At 37.1% G+C, this 16427-nt stretch overlaps 2 long non-coding RNA genes across 2 annotated transcripts; both read right to left on the bottom strand.

Annotated features, from left to right (window-relative positions):
* Nucleotides 1-1185: 1185 nt before the first annotated feature.
* Nucleotides 1186-5738, bottom strand: LOC131772644 (uncharacterized). Its single transcript, XR_009339269.2, has 3 exons — nucleotides 5583-5738; nucleotides 2790-3328; nucleotides 1186-1471 (listed from the first exon to the last, which is right to left on the bottom strand). It is a non-coding gene; the product is annotated as an uncharacterized lncRNA (long non-coding RNA).
* Nucleotides 5739-9314: 3576 nt separating this feature from the next.
* Nucleotides 9315-12694, bottom strand: LOC131772650 (uncharacterized). Its single transcript, XR_009339270.2, has 3 exons — nucleotides 12566-12694; nucleotides 10245-10456; nucleotides 9315-9573 (listed from the first exon to the last, which is right to left on the bottom strand). It is a non-coding gene; the product is annotated as an uncharacterized lncRNA (long non-coding RNA).
* Nucleotides 12695-16427: the final 3733 nt, after the last annotated feature.

Here is a 16427-nt window from a genome sequence, read left to right as displayed (position 1 = left end):
AACACTTTGATCTAGAGCTAGAACTAGAACTAGAATCAGAACTGGAACAACGGAAAATAAACTGTTTATATTCTCTCGACTAGAACTAGAAATAGTTCAAGACCGAGAACTAGAACTGGTCTAAGACCTAAACTTAGATCTATACCTAGACCTAAATCGACCTGGACCTAGACCTAAAACTAGTGGAAGATCTAGACCTAGACTTAGAACTAGTACAAGACCTAGACCTGGACCTAGAGCCAGTATAAGACCTAGACCTAGAACAGGACCTTGACCTACAACTAGGATAAGACCTAGAACTAGACCTAGTTCCGAAGACCTAGACCTGGAACTAGAACCAGAACAAGACCTAGACCTAGAACAAGACCTAGACCTAGAACAAGACCAAGAACTAATGCAAGACCTAGACCTAGTACAAAACATAGAACTAGTACAAGATCTAGACCTAGAACAAGACCTAGACATAGTACAAGACCTAGAGCTAGTACAATACCAAGACCTAGAACAAGACCTAGACCTGGTGCAAGACCTAGACCTAGTTCAAGACCCAGAAGTAGTACAAGACCTAGACTTTGTGTAAAACCTAGACGTAGTACAAGACCCAGAACTAGTACAAGACCTAGACCTAGTACAAGACCTAGACCCAGTGCAAGACCCAGAACTAGTACAAGACTTAGATCTAGTACAAGACCTAGACCTAATGCGTGACCTAGACCTAGAACAAGACTCAGACCAAGATCAAGACCTAGAACTAGTACAAGACCTAAACCTAAAACAAGACTTAGAACTAGTACAAGACCTAGACCCAGTACAAGACTAAGGCCTAATACAAGACCTCAGAGAACTAGAGCAAGACCTCGACTCAGACAAATTACAAGACTTTGTCACGGGAAAGTTTACGGAGGCGACCATGAATCATGGAAATTCATATTCGTTACGTAATTGGAAAGTCAATCCCAAATCAGTTGAAATGCCAGTCATAATTAATGGTTGTATTTTGATCTATATAAATCCTCATTGCTGAATAACTGTGGCTTTCTGACAAATCCCAAAGGCTTCCTAAGAACATTAATGAGGTGCAAATTGGGACTTTGGGTGGGGAGCTCTCCTTTCGTTTTTAAAATGGAATTCTTCTCAAGTTGCCACCTAACAGATCAGAAAAAAGGCAAAGGAAAACCATCGTGATCATCATAATGCTTGAATTTTATTTATCATAAGTGCACAATAAGCTAAAAACGTTTTGAGCAATTTCCGCTATGATAATATAAAGTAAAGATAAAAACACACAAGTCATTAGCCTGCTTTTTTCAGTTAGGATAAAATAACAGATTGACAGCGTCTCTCTCACGTGTGTTTGGTTCCTCCTAATTTTTTTTACTAGCTATAAGTGATTAATTCATAATAAGCGATTCTATTTTACTAGAGTACTTGGGGAAGATTCTCAAGGTGGCCAGCTGTGTTGACTTCAAATCTGTGGATAGGAAAATAGTGTTAGTTAAAACAATGAGTATACCCATATAATATAATTTCATCCCCATCTTAAAAAATTTATATACGAATATGACACTGAGCGCATTTTCAGCTTCTTTAGACCTTTTGGCCACGGTGAAGTATTTGTTCAAATGGGGCAAAGTTCGTTTCGTTGGTCGCCATTTTGAATCTTGCTTAGCAGCCTGGCCATCTATCTTTGACGTGAGTTGTTCTCCCCTTTTGGCGATCTGTTATAGAAATTAAAAGCTACGCAAAAGGATATTGTTGACCCAAATAGTTTTCCGATAATCAAAACTATTCTGTAGCCCCTTGTCGAGGTTCCCGTCATCTGGATAAAACTTTGCTATGTCAGTCGTATGTGGGCAGGGCATTGGATTGCTAAGCAGTTATCGCAATCGCTTGAGAATTTTCACTTTTATGTGGCGCCGAGTGTTTATGAGTATTTTTCTTCTTGAGAATAGGGCTGCACACCAGCCAATTAGCTCATATAGTTTGAGTTCAAAGTCCTGTCAGATGCTTCTCCGTAGTTTACGAGGTGTTCAAGAGTTTGCAGATTTGTCTGCGTAAAGTAGATAAGGGAGCTTCTTCACATTACGTTGCGTTGTGCCGCGCAGATATTATATATAATAAATCCCTTTTAACGTAAATAGTTTAAGAAGTCGGATAAAACCAAATTCAATCATTGATTAAAAAGCTTTTGCACGATCAGGCCAATCAAAAAAAAAAAAAAATTCGAGAGAGTTTTTTATCGTAACATTGTATAGAGAGGCACATGTTGGCTAAGTTTCGTTGTCGGTTGAATGAGTTATAAACATACGTTTGAGACTTTGATCTCAAGGCCATACTGCAGGGGTGTTAAATTATTGCCTTATTCGTCAAAGAGAATATTCTCTTGGTTCTTTTTATTTGAATTTATGTCTTGAGTCGCTGACAGAATTAAGACTGCCGATTTCAGACTTTCGAAAAGAGTGGTTTACATATGAGAGGGGGGGGGGGGAATTTTTATGATCTAATTTCAACAAATTCTGAGCCTCGGATATTGTATTCCGAATTCCTGATTGGTTCTTGCATTTGATCTCACATCCAACACGTGCACATGGAATAACTGTTAAATATGCAGTATGGATATGTTAGAAGTGGTCCATAAAGGCCATATTTCATAATTTACATCCATTTGTTCTAGATAGGAAAGTGAAGAACGGATCTTGTCTCAAACAGGGTCAGGGTTTCAAGGCCTATACTTCACTTCTTAAAACTCCAAGCTCCCTTTTGATGCCCCAACCCAGCTTTCTCCTTACCTATTGGAATTTATTCCGCCTGTCGTTTCCCATTCTGACAGAACCAAGAGAGACAGCCTGGTTGGTTTTGGGGTTCGGCAGGAACTGAGCGAGCGATGCGGAGTTTTCTCATCGGACCAGAATCTTCGACAGTGCTTCTCTTTCCAGTTCGGCAGTCTCTTGTAAGGCACGGGATGTCTTCTGGTCCTGGTTTGGGTCCATCCTGTGGTGGGACACCATTGACTTCCCGTCGTTTTCGTCTACATTCCCAACTAATGCAAGGCTCTTCTTCCTTTGCACCGTATACACTGGATTTCTTATCTGTGGACCCGCCACCTCTGAGGAAGTTTAGAAAGGTATTTTTTTGTAGCAACATGTTTCTCCTGCATTGCCACGAGATACACGGTCTGCGTTCACTGAGGTCCTTGAGTTCAAGCGCACGCCTTTGAGCCCAATCCCATGGCTTTTCGCTTTCTTTTCCTAACAATTCTCCAGTGGTAGTCATCAAAATTAAAGAAACGTTAAGGAAAATGAGCGACCAGAATCCCATGTTACTCTCCCTGGCGAGGAAAAGAGAAATGAAATACCTTTTTAGATCATACAGAACAACACTTTACAACGGTGTTAATGTCAAATAATTCGCAGCATCATAGCTTTGATGAGCCAATTAAAAAGTTTTCCTGGTGAATAATGATACTCTACGAGTTATCCCTAATGTTTTAACTTCCTCCTGTAAATGCTGCTTCCAATTTATAGCACATCGGAAACAGACTGTTCAGAGACCTGAATTCTTGTAAGTGCGACGGAGGTTAGACGGGGAAAATGGAAATCTTTAAGCCTAATTGAATTATCAGTTGAAGGATTCCACTACCGTGATTTGCAACGGTTACATACATGAAGCCAGATGATGCTGGTAATGGTTTAAAATCTTAAACGAGTGTAAGTTTTCAAAGCAGGATACGAATAAGAATTATTGGGCAAATTCTCAAGATAAAAAATTGATAAATGAAGGAAAGGCCGACTACAAGTTTAACTGACGATCAACATGCTTCTTTTTATTACACGGAGGAGCTGAGATTAGAAGAAACGTGCGTAGGATGCTAAGTATCTCACAGGCGGGTGTCAAACGCCGAATTTTTCATGAGCCGAACGCACTGATACCTTGAATGAAGCACTTGAAAAGTTAGGTGCCTAACTCAATTCATTCAATCAATTTGGGAAGACCTGGCTCTACTTCCCGCCTAGCTTGCTCGGAAATTTCGACTTGAAAACAGCTTTGGAAAGACTGTGGAACGCCTTTTGTTGAGACGAAGACACAATCATGAACCTAACCCAAAATATATCATGATAACGATTTTTCCAGAAACTTCTAAGTCCTGGAAATGTGTAATGAACGCACTAGGCAAATGTATATAAAAAAGAGTAGACTTGTCACAACTGGAATACGCAGTAAATCAGTTGTCAGAGAGGTATCAAAAAAACTTTCTGACAATGCATCTGACATTTTCCCACGACTGCTGCAGAGATATCTAAGTATTCTAAGAAAGCCTGAGAAAACAAAACACACGTTTTTATGGCAGATTTTGGAAAATAAAATAAAGAAAGAAATTAACGCGCTTCAATTGAGCCATCAAACTTTTTCAATGACAAATTACTCGAATTCGATCAAATTTATTCTCTGATCGTACCTTTCACATGATTTGAGTCCTGGGAAGCGGACTGCACGAAAAAAGTATCCCGCCATTTTGTAAACAATTGCCTAACCTTACTAAACTAATCCTAGCACTCACAAACCGCATGAAGCGCTTTCTTACGATTTTAACACATTTTATCGAACTTTTAGAGTACCCAGGAAACCAGCCCACATTCTTTAATTTGTGTGATTCAAAGGGCTTCTGCTAGGAAATTTAATCGTATCAAGGTGTAATCCTTGTTGTTTCTATCATGCTATAGTCTAATGTATTAACAGCAGTCAGCGCGTATAGCCGGTTTTGTTCAAATTGCCCCAAGACAAAGGCTGATTTGAACTTCAATGCCAGCCCGTTCAACCACTCTTTTATTTGAAAGCATTTCTTGGAGGGATCATCAAATTAGCTCGGTTCACATTAAACTCTTTCTTTCCAAACTGATAGAAGTGATAGAAGAACGATAAAAGAAAGCCTAATCTATTTAGCTTTAGGCATTTTTTACTAACTCAGTCAGCAAATTTCTTAAACGTCTGATTCAAAATCAGTAAGATGTGTAAATATAGAAGCAGAGTGAGCTATCTAAACTCCTGTGGAGTCACTCCAATAGCCCAGCAACCTTTCCAGCGGTGAAGTACTCTATATTTATTCTTTTGAACTAACAGGCCTGCTTTATTGATCCAAGGTAAGAGAAACGATTATTACACCAAGAACTTAAAATTCGTGATTCATGTTGTAAGTAAGAACGGAAAAAGACCCGCAGTCAATAAACCGGCGAAGACCATTTTCCAAATTGGTCGAAAATTTTCCGTTTTATAAGGATTTAGCTCATTATCACCTGCCGTTGATAACAAAAATCTTTTAAAGTATTTTCGATTCTTTTTGAGCTCAAAAAGTGTGATAAGAAGTACTGTAAGATAAAATGGAATATGAACAATTTTAACGTCAATCGGTAAATTAAGCAAAAGAGAGAAACGAATCACCCTAACTTCACATCCCACAAATATCAAACGAAGATTAAGTTATTACACTCGGAAATCACACACAAACCATATAAAATGCAAGTTTAAGTCAGTGTATATGTCAAGCTAAATAAAACGTGTGTAAATAAGTCAGCCCTCATACGTACGTTAATTTGAGATCCAAGGAGAAGCCTTTAAACGCCTTGTGTGAAACAAAGTAATAAAAAATGGTACATACAAGCCGGTTTTAAGCTAATCTTTCCGCATAGATTACTGAAGCGGAAATGAGCATCGCTTTTTCATTGAAGAACCTTTCATCAGAAGATTGGTTTTGCAGACCACACAAAATAGAAAACAGTCGCCTCCTTACCTGGTGGACTTCCTTCAATAAAATCAATCGAATCACCGATGGGCTTTCATTGGCTCATAAAATTTAATTACTTGCTCAATACGGGGTGCTAGTTAACTTAATGGAATATCTTTAAAGGTGATCCTTGAAAACTATGTTATCGGCAGCAATTATTAGTTTCCTTATAATGGTGCCGCTCACTTAACGTAAGGAACAAAACGTGAGTTAGTTCCTGCGTAGCCTGAGGCTAAACTTATACAGATACAATAGCAGCTATCAGGAAATGAAACGATATGGATATTGTTGACCAAAATAACGCACGCAGTTCAATTATTAGAGCCCGTTTTTAACAGCACTGATATGTCAAGGTCTCTCTAAATTCATAGATTACAACTAATTGATGGTTTAAGCTTTTAATAGAGAGGTTAATCATGCTAATAGAAAACGGCTGAAAGCGTTCTCCTTTCGGATAGTTTTGCGTTAGGTAGAAAATATTTGCAATCGCCGTCACAAGGAATTGATTTTTTCCATTTCCTAAAGAGCCGCTCCAGGATAACAGGAGGAGTAAATAAAATCTTAGGTCATTTTTAGCTTTGACGCCAACCTCTTGCTGAAATTCACTAATATTTTAGGAGACCACAAGGATTCGTGAATCTAATAGCATCATATGCTTTACAATCTGCAGCTAAACAATCTGATTTAGAGAATATGTCCGAAAAAACTCCATTAAATTCGGGTTCTGACCGTCATACTTACAGGTTTAACCAAGGTAAATTTTGATCAAGGGTTTTTGTGTCTTGAGAAAAAAAGACAAAAAGATCTGTCTGAGTATAATAGCCGCGTACTTCTTTACTGCTCTAAATAGAAAACTATGACATTGAGAACCGGATGAAAGAAAAAAAATGATATAAAAATATACGTTGTATTCTTTATCCTACAATCATAATTATCTTAATAATAAGATCAGACTTATCAGCTTCCTCAGACAGGTATTTACTGACTGTATCAAAATATAGGTTTTTATCCTCCCTGACAAATATTGAGAAAAGATCATATCTTAGTTGGAAGCATCGGCAATGATGACGCCCTTTTTTAAGAAGGCATGATAAAATGATAAACAAATGGATATTTTCTCTGTGTATCAACAATAAAAATATCGCTCTGTCTGACAATTCTCTATTTCAAAGAGATATACACATATAGAACATAGTTTCTTAAAATAGATTTAATCAGTTACTTCAGATAATTCGACAAACACGGCTGTATTTCGAGATCTCGGCGTCACAAACATGTCCATTATTCAAATATTTATGCGTTCAGTTGTGTTTTTGTTCCTAGCAAAATGATGCTAACATCATAATTATTTCATGGCTTCCAACGGTAAAGTTTTCTTTGCTTAATTAAAATTATCTTCGCCTCAAGCCACATAGAATGAAAAATATACTACATAATTTAAAACGAAACAGGACACGATTCACATGCATACACCAAAGAACAGAAAAAAAAAATGGAGTGGGAATATCTTTACGCTACGACGTGATCTGAATGCGAAACAAAATAGCTAAGTACAGACATGTTTTTGTGTATATTCGTCTTAATGTAGGTTAGATCTTGAAACCTTTTAAGGATAAAAATTGTTACTAAAAATTCCAGAAACATCTTTATTATTGAATATCAGTAAACAGGTTAATTTCTTGAGTGTAGTTTTCACCTGCCGTGGGAGGAGAGAATGGTTTTTCTGTGCACCGCCCCGCTTCAATTCGATTTAAACACTCTAGGCGTGAACGTTTAGCTTCAGGAAATTACAAAGTTTGGAAATAACACCATTAACTATGCGAAATAAATTTTCAATGGACCACTTCCTCAGTTTCGATGCGGAAGACAAATGTAGAGAATATTCCATGAATTCATAGCAAATGAGGCGGGGGGGGGATATCAGGCATAGGTGTGATGTTAATATTATCAAAAGGACTGACACAAGAACATTTTTATATTTAGAGGTGAAAATTCAATGAAAAGCTTTTAAAACATGAAGACAGACTTAAGACTTTGATCAAAATATTGAATATATATGAGTGTGAGTCTCCCTTCTTTCAGTTTTTCTCGCGTATCTTCGTATTAAAAATAATCGTCTTTTTTCCCCCAATGAAAGTTACAGCATTTTTAAGAGAATCTGAATAGAAAAATGTTTGGAGGAACCAACTCGTTTAGGTCCATTTTTTTCAGAGCTCGAGGCATATTGACTATATTACCGTCTGACGGTTATTTTTCAGTCTCTCTTGGGATCTAATACAATTAATTTGAAAACATGATAAAAAATGATTATTATTTGGTGCTGGCTTCAGATATTTTAACAGTCTGTAGTTCACCAGCGTTTGATAATGCCGATAAGGAAAATTAATTAATTAATTTTCAAGAACTAAACCAGTGCTTTCTTGTAATCGAGTTCACAGTCAGAAATAGATTTCGCAATCTTTCAGAGCTTCATTTAACTTCGAATTTTAAGGAAATATAGCATGTCACGTACCGTTAAATATCATTCATGCCCCAAGTCATACAAATCTCTATGAAGGAAAAAACAATTTCAGATCGACATCCCTCTGATAATATGAGTGTCACCTTTGTTGAATTTTCAGGATGTAATCTTTCAATAATGAAATTATTTTGCCACGAAAGTAAGTTTTCAAGTTTAGTCGCCAGTTTAGGGAAGGATCTTTATTGTTTCAAAAGATTCCCTTTTTACTCCACTTTCTCTACTCCCTTTTCCCACAGAAATTCAAAGCCAAACTTTTTATAAGGGACTCGTTCACTTGGCTTATTTCAACAACCACCCATTTTGCCAACACCACGTCAAAACCGGATCTTTAACTAATAACAGGGAAAAGTTACACGCAAGTGTTGACTAAATTACAAATTGCCCACAAGAGGAGAGCACGCGAAAATCAAGGAAAGTTGGAAGACATTTCGGACTGTAATTGGAGTTTTTGCTGAAAGGCTGATGCGGCAAAGCGTCGGGGCAAAGCGAGCTAAACCGTTTTTTGGGGGGAATTTCAATCATTGATTGATGATAGCTTCCGTTCATTACAAATTTCAAACTGGATCCTTTGAGGCAGCATGATTAAAAACCTTTTCGAGTAGGCTTTCTAGAACAATACTAACTAATGCCAAGGTCAATGTTGATTTTTCACACAAACACAAGGATCTCAGCGATGCAATAAATTTTTCGTGCTGTATCGAGCTCTAAAACTTTGAGATATATTTACATTTGTTTTCAACAGATCGAAGACTTTAAAATTATTAAGAAACAATGTAAATTAGTCGAAATAGTTTTAAAAACGAATTAACTACAGTCGGCTTGTTTAGATATATCTGAGCACAAATGTATTCTCCAATCTGAAACCATCCAAAAACCAAATATATATTCATTTCGTACTAAAAATAAGACTGAACCATTTTCAATTATCAGTCTTTTTATAACCAATTCAAACCTAACTCATATGGACCAAATTCAAAGTATTACTCTCAGTTAAAAGTAACATTGCAAAGCAGCTTGATTAAGGATACAACTTTTATTCAGCTTCTAATAAAACGAAGACTTCTATGTTTAAAAAGAAGTGAACAACTCATGCTTTACAGTGCGAAATTAGGCTACAGAATAATATGATATTAGTACACAGAGATCTATTCTACAGTGCTATCAGATGAGAGTGGAATATTCTGAAACTGTTAAGCTAAATTAATTATCGATGGATTTCTGCTGGTCGTTATATCCAATGATATCAGTCAAGTCATCGTCTGGCAATCCCCACCTGATGAAAGGACAGACGAAAACACGTCACTTTACTGTTAAACAAGTAGTACACGCGCTGTGATTGGTCGTTGCCTAGGATCTATCACAGTTTACATAATAAGGTGCGTATTTTGATTGGTTATAACATATGATCTATTGTATAACAGATACATAGATGACGTCGTTGTTAGCAACATTTATTTTTTTTTATCATATAAAACCGATTGATTCTTAAGTGCAGTGGGTCTGTACAGAAATTGTGGTAAGAGCATCAGTAACTCACTCGGCTGTACCTTGTGCGCCATTTTTTTGCTCTATTATATTTTGACGTCGTCGATGATTTGTTGTGAAACAATACAATTGACTTAATCCCCCTTAAGGCTCTGTAAAATTCTAACGACACCTCCTTATTGGCAGTCAATTTTCTAAATTCTCCCCTTGAAACTCTCTAAGAGACTTATAATTTTGAATATTTTCATTACCAGGTTGCTGGATAATGTATGAATTAAAAGCAAAACATTTACAAGTTAATCTCTTCCAGGAGTTAAAGGGTTGAGCGAACAGAAATAATGTCAACCAGAACCTCATAGTATATGGTAAATGGTATAAAGGTGATGACAGACTCCCGAAGGGTTTTTGATTCTGAAGTAGCGCTATTTTTTTTTTTCAAGTTTCGTCAACGTGACTTACTCTCTGGAACCCCTGAAGCGATTAGGTCGTCTTCTTCCTGGTCTTCCTGGTCTTTTACGCCTCGAAAACTTCACTTTCTTCAGAAAACTGCAGCCTCCTGATGAACATGGCGAACGTCGCTCCCGAGTAACTTCGCTCTCCGAGACGGGTATGGAAGAGGCCTGGAACAGAAGGCAGGCCAGGATACAAAGCCAGAGTAGCTGTTTATCCATCTGGAAATACAATCAGTGGGCGATAAATAATCGAGATACTTTTAATAGTCATGAATTTTGTAATAAAAGTCACATCTTAACCTGCTAGAAAAAAGAAAAGCCAGGTATGAGAAAGACGTAAGAATACGGGGAAATGAAAAGCTGACAGAGAAATATCGTTAAACTCAGAGCGAACGATTAACCGAAAAAATTATATAATGCTTTCAACTGGATAAGGGTAGGAGCAAATACTTAAAAACCAAATTTTAGCTTTAAATACATGTGATCTACACTCCATTGCAATAAGAATGATTAACTCTATCAGAATACCTCAGCCTATGTGGCCAGGTTCCTAAAGGGGGAAGAATGAGTTAAGAGCAAAACACTCAATCTCTTTAGTCCCCCAGCTATATTCTGTTAAATGACGACTGATCTCCCCTCCATTCCCCTGAGAAGTATATGGCTCCCCCCCAACCCCACCCACTATCCCCAGGAAATAAATAATGACTGGTTCCTCATCAAATTTCTTCTCGTTTGGACATCAGAAGGCCAGATTAGTGTGGAGAGTTGGGAAAACTAAGAAAAGAAAGAAGCAATTCCAAAGAAAGGTAGACTCTTGTGTGGACAGAACCTCGTCTTAAATCTGTGACTACTTTCTTTTATCGAGTATCTTTTTATGTTCCATGACTTTTCGCCGGCTTATTCCGTATCAGCTCTTACTGATGTGTTGTCTTGTTGACATTGGAAAGAGAAACAGTAAGTTGATCCGCAGCACTGAACTCTTTTATATTATAAAATACTCTCTAAGACGATCCACAAAATCCAAAAAAAACTATCCTTAAATTCAATTGTAACCGATAAGTAATCGAAAATAAACGCTTACGGTTTTTCGAATTTCATTTCTTTATTACCCACTCAAATCTGATTGTAGCTTTACGTTTTGCCTTTGGAAACAAAAGCTTGTTATTCGCGAGTTAAGTGTAGCTTTTGTAAAATACATCGAAAAAAAGTGGAGTATGGAACTGAAACGTGCGGCTAAAACATTTCCACCCAATGCGTTAAGAAACTACCTTTTAGTTTTTTTTCCTCGTTCCATAAATTATTAATTTTCCCTTTTCGAGCTTCGAGGTTCGGAAAACATCAGATCTATAATGTTTTCATAACACCAAACCATCTGTTTCTCCAATCGGTAACCACGCAAAAATTGCTGAAAAAAAAAACTTAAGAATCGCTAATAGAGAGCATTTATTCCAATGTTTGAATAGAAAAACGACGATAATGACGAAAGTGAATTTTTTTCAATATAAAATTTTTTCCTTGAAGAGTATCGTTAGGCTCAACTGATCAGCTGATTGAGGTCTTTTCAACAAAAAATTGAAAGAAGCTATTCTGAGATGCATACGCATTTCAACAGGGGAAGAAAGTTTAGTGAGCTGTCTAAGAACTTCTTTGGTTTCCTTGAACTACTTTCCGTAATTTTTTATCCTAAATGACGGGCAATTCAATCAATCAAGAATTATAAGGCCTTTTTGGGAGAGTTTCCCATAATTTTGAAATAATTCGAGCAAAATCGAAAAGACAATTCAAGATTACCAGAGGATGCTCCCTTCGCTCTCAACGAAGGGTATAGGTTCGAATTTGATAAAGGCGGCAATTCATTCCCCTTGAACAATTTTTATTCTATCGTCAACGAATTATATCTCTTGCCACCCGACGCAGCTCAAAGCTATTCTTTAGAAATGAATAACTTTGAAGATCATATCTAGATTAACTGATTGGTCTGGAAAATTCCAATAAATAACAGAACTTTCTATTTTTCTACCAGTTCTGAGGAGCAGTAACCGCCCTTCGTTTTTGCCTTGTAATCGCATTTTTCGCCTTATGTTTTGGAAAAAAATGAAAAAATAGAAGGTAAACGAGAAAATCTTGTGTTTTGTGAGAAAAGACGTGGAAAGAATTTCTTACGTTTTGAGACGTTCTCGAAATTTTCATAAACTGAATTCAAGTCAGTTTTAAAGAATAGTAGAAAATCCAAATTACGTAACTGTAAGATCTAAATGTGTAGCTATAGGTCTCAAATATTTTTTCGACGCTGACCCAACCAAAAAATTGTTTCTGTAGGACACAAACCTTGGTTTTGCTCTGATTTTCGGATCGTCTCGTCTCGGCCACGTTCTAATTGCAATGAGTGTGGTTTGTTTGAGAACAGATACAATAAAATCTATTAGAGGCGTCTGTGAGGTCGCCCACGAATTTTTGACGATATATTGTGATCTTAAGTACATATGGAGCGTTTAATAAGCTCTTTGCGATAAAGAGCTACCCAATAATTGCTTATTATTTCTTTCCGTATTGTTACAAGGGCTATCAATGCTTCCTTTTGACACAATTAAGATAAAAGTTGTTTGTCTCCGGCAAACCGCGTTAAAAACTAATCTATGATTAATTTACTTGCTTTGTAGGAGTTCTTTAACGACAACGTAATAGAGTGATAAATGAAAAAGCTTTCTAGTACTTTCACGGGTTTGTCTTCGTTTAATTGTTGTAACCATTGCATAGACAGACTCTATTGGAGAGCGGTAATTTGGAGACTTGCCGAGAGAGAAGAATATTACAATATTTACGCTGTTACTTGACGTACTTTCACAGCAACCCACTCCTGAATGGTTGGAAGTTCGTTTTCGGCATGATTTATCAAAAAAAATTCCTCCAAAAGAACAAGAAGATAAACGCTGCCTGCTGTCGCTATGTGACACAAGACTGACCATTATCATCGCTAAAATATGCATCCGTCGACGTCATTCAGTCTCTTGTTACTTACATACTATTGTAGACCTCAGCTTTCGGAAAACCGTTCAGTACAATTTGTTATTAGTCAGATGCATATCTTTACATAAAAATGTGGATACAACCCTCAAATCATAATAACCGTTTTTTCACTTCAGTAAAGAAAAAGGTAGTGAACTGCCAAAGATTCTTAGATATTGTAGATTGAAGAGTTCTCACCGGCATCGTTCATTTTGTACAACTCAGGTTGTTTACAATAGGAGTATAAAACATCGATTGTTGAGTCCGATCGGAATATAGTCAGAAATTTCGAAATCTTTCAATCAGTTCTATTTGTCCTCTCTTTAACCATATGTTTTGCGGTAGATGGTTCAAGGGATCTTACATTTTTTCCTTCCACCACAAAAATCTCTAAAAAACTCCTCCCTCCAAATGATAACATTTCAGAAGAGAATTTTATTGTCGGACTCAAGGACATTATCATTAATAAGCGCTCAAAGTTCATACGGCGCCAATAAAATTACTGCCTCTGTAAAAAATCGCTGATTCAGTGCTTAAATCATTTCTGTACAATTTCATTATACATGTAGCTCAGTATAACCATCTCCCAAATACCTTTTAGGTTGATGCTGAAAAAATTATGAGATATCTTACCACATATTGTCAAGTATCTTGTCGACTGATGTTAAAAAAACTATGAGATGTCTATCTATCAGATATTGAAAAAAATGTTCTGAGTTTAATTGTAAGATTTTAAAAGTTATCGTCAAATAGATTCAACAAACTAATATCTGCGCAAACGGTAGGACCGTCTTGTTTAGACATAACTATTACTTGGCACATTTACTTGGCGAATCAGATATGAAGTGTTTATCAGCTGTACTGATGATAAATAGTCTATTGATAAGATACGGCGCGAGATAATGAAACAGCGATCGAATGATAGAAGATAATCATTGGAGATATTTATGTAGGAAAATTATCCACGGCATGTACAAGCGGCAACTTACATAAGACGTGAACTCATCGGTTCATTCCCATTTTTATAAGCCACGGCTTATACAAGACGAGGGTTTTATGTAAGCTGCGGATTATTTTCCTCCTATTAACGAGCCTATCGATTCTTTGCTTCATTCTTTTTTCTTCATTAGAAAACCAGAAAAGAAAATCACCTGACAAAGAATGTTAGGATCTCGAACAGTGTGAATCTGAAGGATGGAAGAAAAAACCATTTTCGACTGTAAAACCATTGAAAATTGAAGTTTATTTTAAAAAAGTTCTAGAATGCACTTACTATAAGTTTACCTGCGTAATAACCCCCCTGGGATGTTGGGGGAACAGGAGAAAAGTCTGTAAATCACTCGCCTCCGGGTCGTGAATCACAAACTCTTCTCTTGCTCTTCCAACTTTCTGCGTGGGTTATTAAGCAGGTAATTGATAGAAGTGAGGTCTGTTCCTGAAATAACTCTTGAATGATAACCACGATTCTTTATGCTTCATCAGATTCTAGCCATGCTGATAAACACACAACCTGACTTCACTGACCCTTTAAACCTGACCATCAGTATTTATATACTCCATAATGATCCCCATAAATTTCCAAAAGTGCTGACAAAGAGAATTTTTTTAACGATCAAGCGCCTTCTAGTTGATGATCAATTCCCTTCTTTAATGTGTGATGTGGAGGTGATAATGTAGGAGAAGTTATATGCCAATCACTCTTACAGGTTAAAGAGTTAATAGTTTCAGTAATAAACCAAGTAGAACCTTCCTTAAAATTTAAATTCATGAATGTCAAATTGACTTTTAAAATGCAAAAAAGAATGGATAAAGTGTGCAACATAGTTGCTGATGTGATCAAAAATCAAATTGCATAACAGTCAAAATGCAATTAGATTTTCATTAAATCAAAACCAAATTTTCTAGGCAGATACTATTTGCAGTATACCTTTATGTATTTTTTGAGTCCCTTTTGTTTTGTGGTTGTAAAATCTTTATCAATCAATAGATTTCAACTGATAGTTTAGATCGGCTGTGATGTTAATAACCATAACCCTAAACCCTAAGCAAATATTTGTAAACATGAAGAACAAAAGGTAAAGTCCTTCGGTTAACCAAGCCGGCGCTTTTTGAAGTTGCGAGATAGAATCGATGCAAGATTATCCGTATTTTGCACCAGTTGTCAGTTTCACCCGATGACGGCATTGTCCTGTGCACCTCACAGAGTGTTGGCGTGATAAAAAAAAGTGGAAAAATTTTAACATAGTGGAGAACCGAATTCATCTAGTGGTTAATTAGTTAGTTCGTCCTCTTCGCGCGTCTATGCACGTAAGCCTCGATCAAAGAACGCCATATGATTTTTCTCGGTTGCCAGTTGGTAAAGCTGTTTTCTTGTCTAACCTTCATCCCTTATTTTCTTTTCTATGGTTCTCCTCCAGGTTTCCTTGGAGTAGCCTCTCTTTCGTCGGCTGTCGGGAGTCCATTGTTGGGCGATTGTGGGCGGGGCTGCTGGTGGCATTCGCAGCAAGCGGCCTGCGATCCATCTCCATCTTCCTTTCTAGAACTGCTGGTTCTTCTGTGCAGCTCATTGTTGGAGATTATGTCAGGGCAAAAACAAGGGGAAATTTCTTTGACATCCATCTTAATGTCCTTGGTCCTCTCGGAATTGACATTGAGGTCTAAGCGCACTGCTGTTGTTGCTAATGCATGCGTCTTTGCCTGCATGTCTTTGTGTCGGTGTGGCAGTAGAGCATTGTCTTACAATCCTTTTCGTCTGTCGTTGGTGGTAGCCATTAGTGTTGATATACCAAGGCAATCCCATCTAATCTAAACTTTCTATTCATGTTAATTCTCTGTTTTTGCTGCTATCAACTTTCTCCTTTTATTGCCATGACGTTTCAAAATATCTGGAATTAATTCAGGATGCCACACAGGTGACGTATGATAAATAAAGGTGTGCAACTTGCCTAAAAAAAAGTGATTCTAGTAATATTGTTTTCTGTGGATTTTAAGCAGGCGGTATTTTACAACTCAATACACAACTTGGGCATCCGGCCGAGGGCTGATCATGAATAAAATCAGCCCAACATGTCATGCAATAATTCGTCGTGCGAGCTCCGATATTTTTCATTCTAAATTTCCGATATTGTCCATTCTAAATTGCAAACGAATTTGAAACCTTTTGTGTCGACTCCGAGAGGAGACT

Source organism: Pocillopora verrucosa, chromosome 14 (genome assembly GCF_036669915.1).
Source record: "Pocillopora verrucosa isolate sample1 chromosome 14, ASM3666991v2, whole genome shotgun sequence".
Lineage (NCBI taxonomy): Eukaryota > Metazoa > Cnidaria > Anthozoa > Scleractinia > Pocilloporidae > Pocillopora > Pocillopora verrucosa.
The sequence above is the reverse complement of the archived record's forward strand: the minus strand, read 5'-3'. Positions and strand labels throughout refer to the sequence as shown.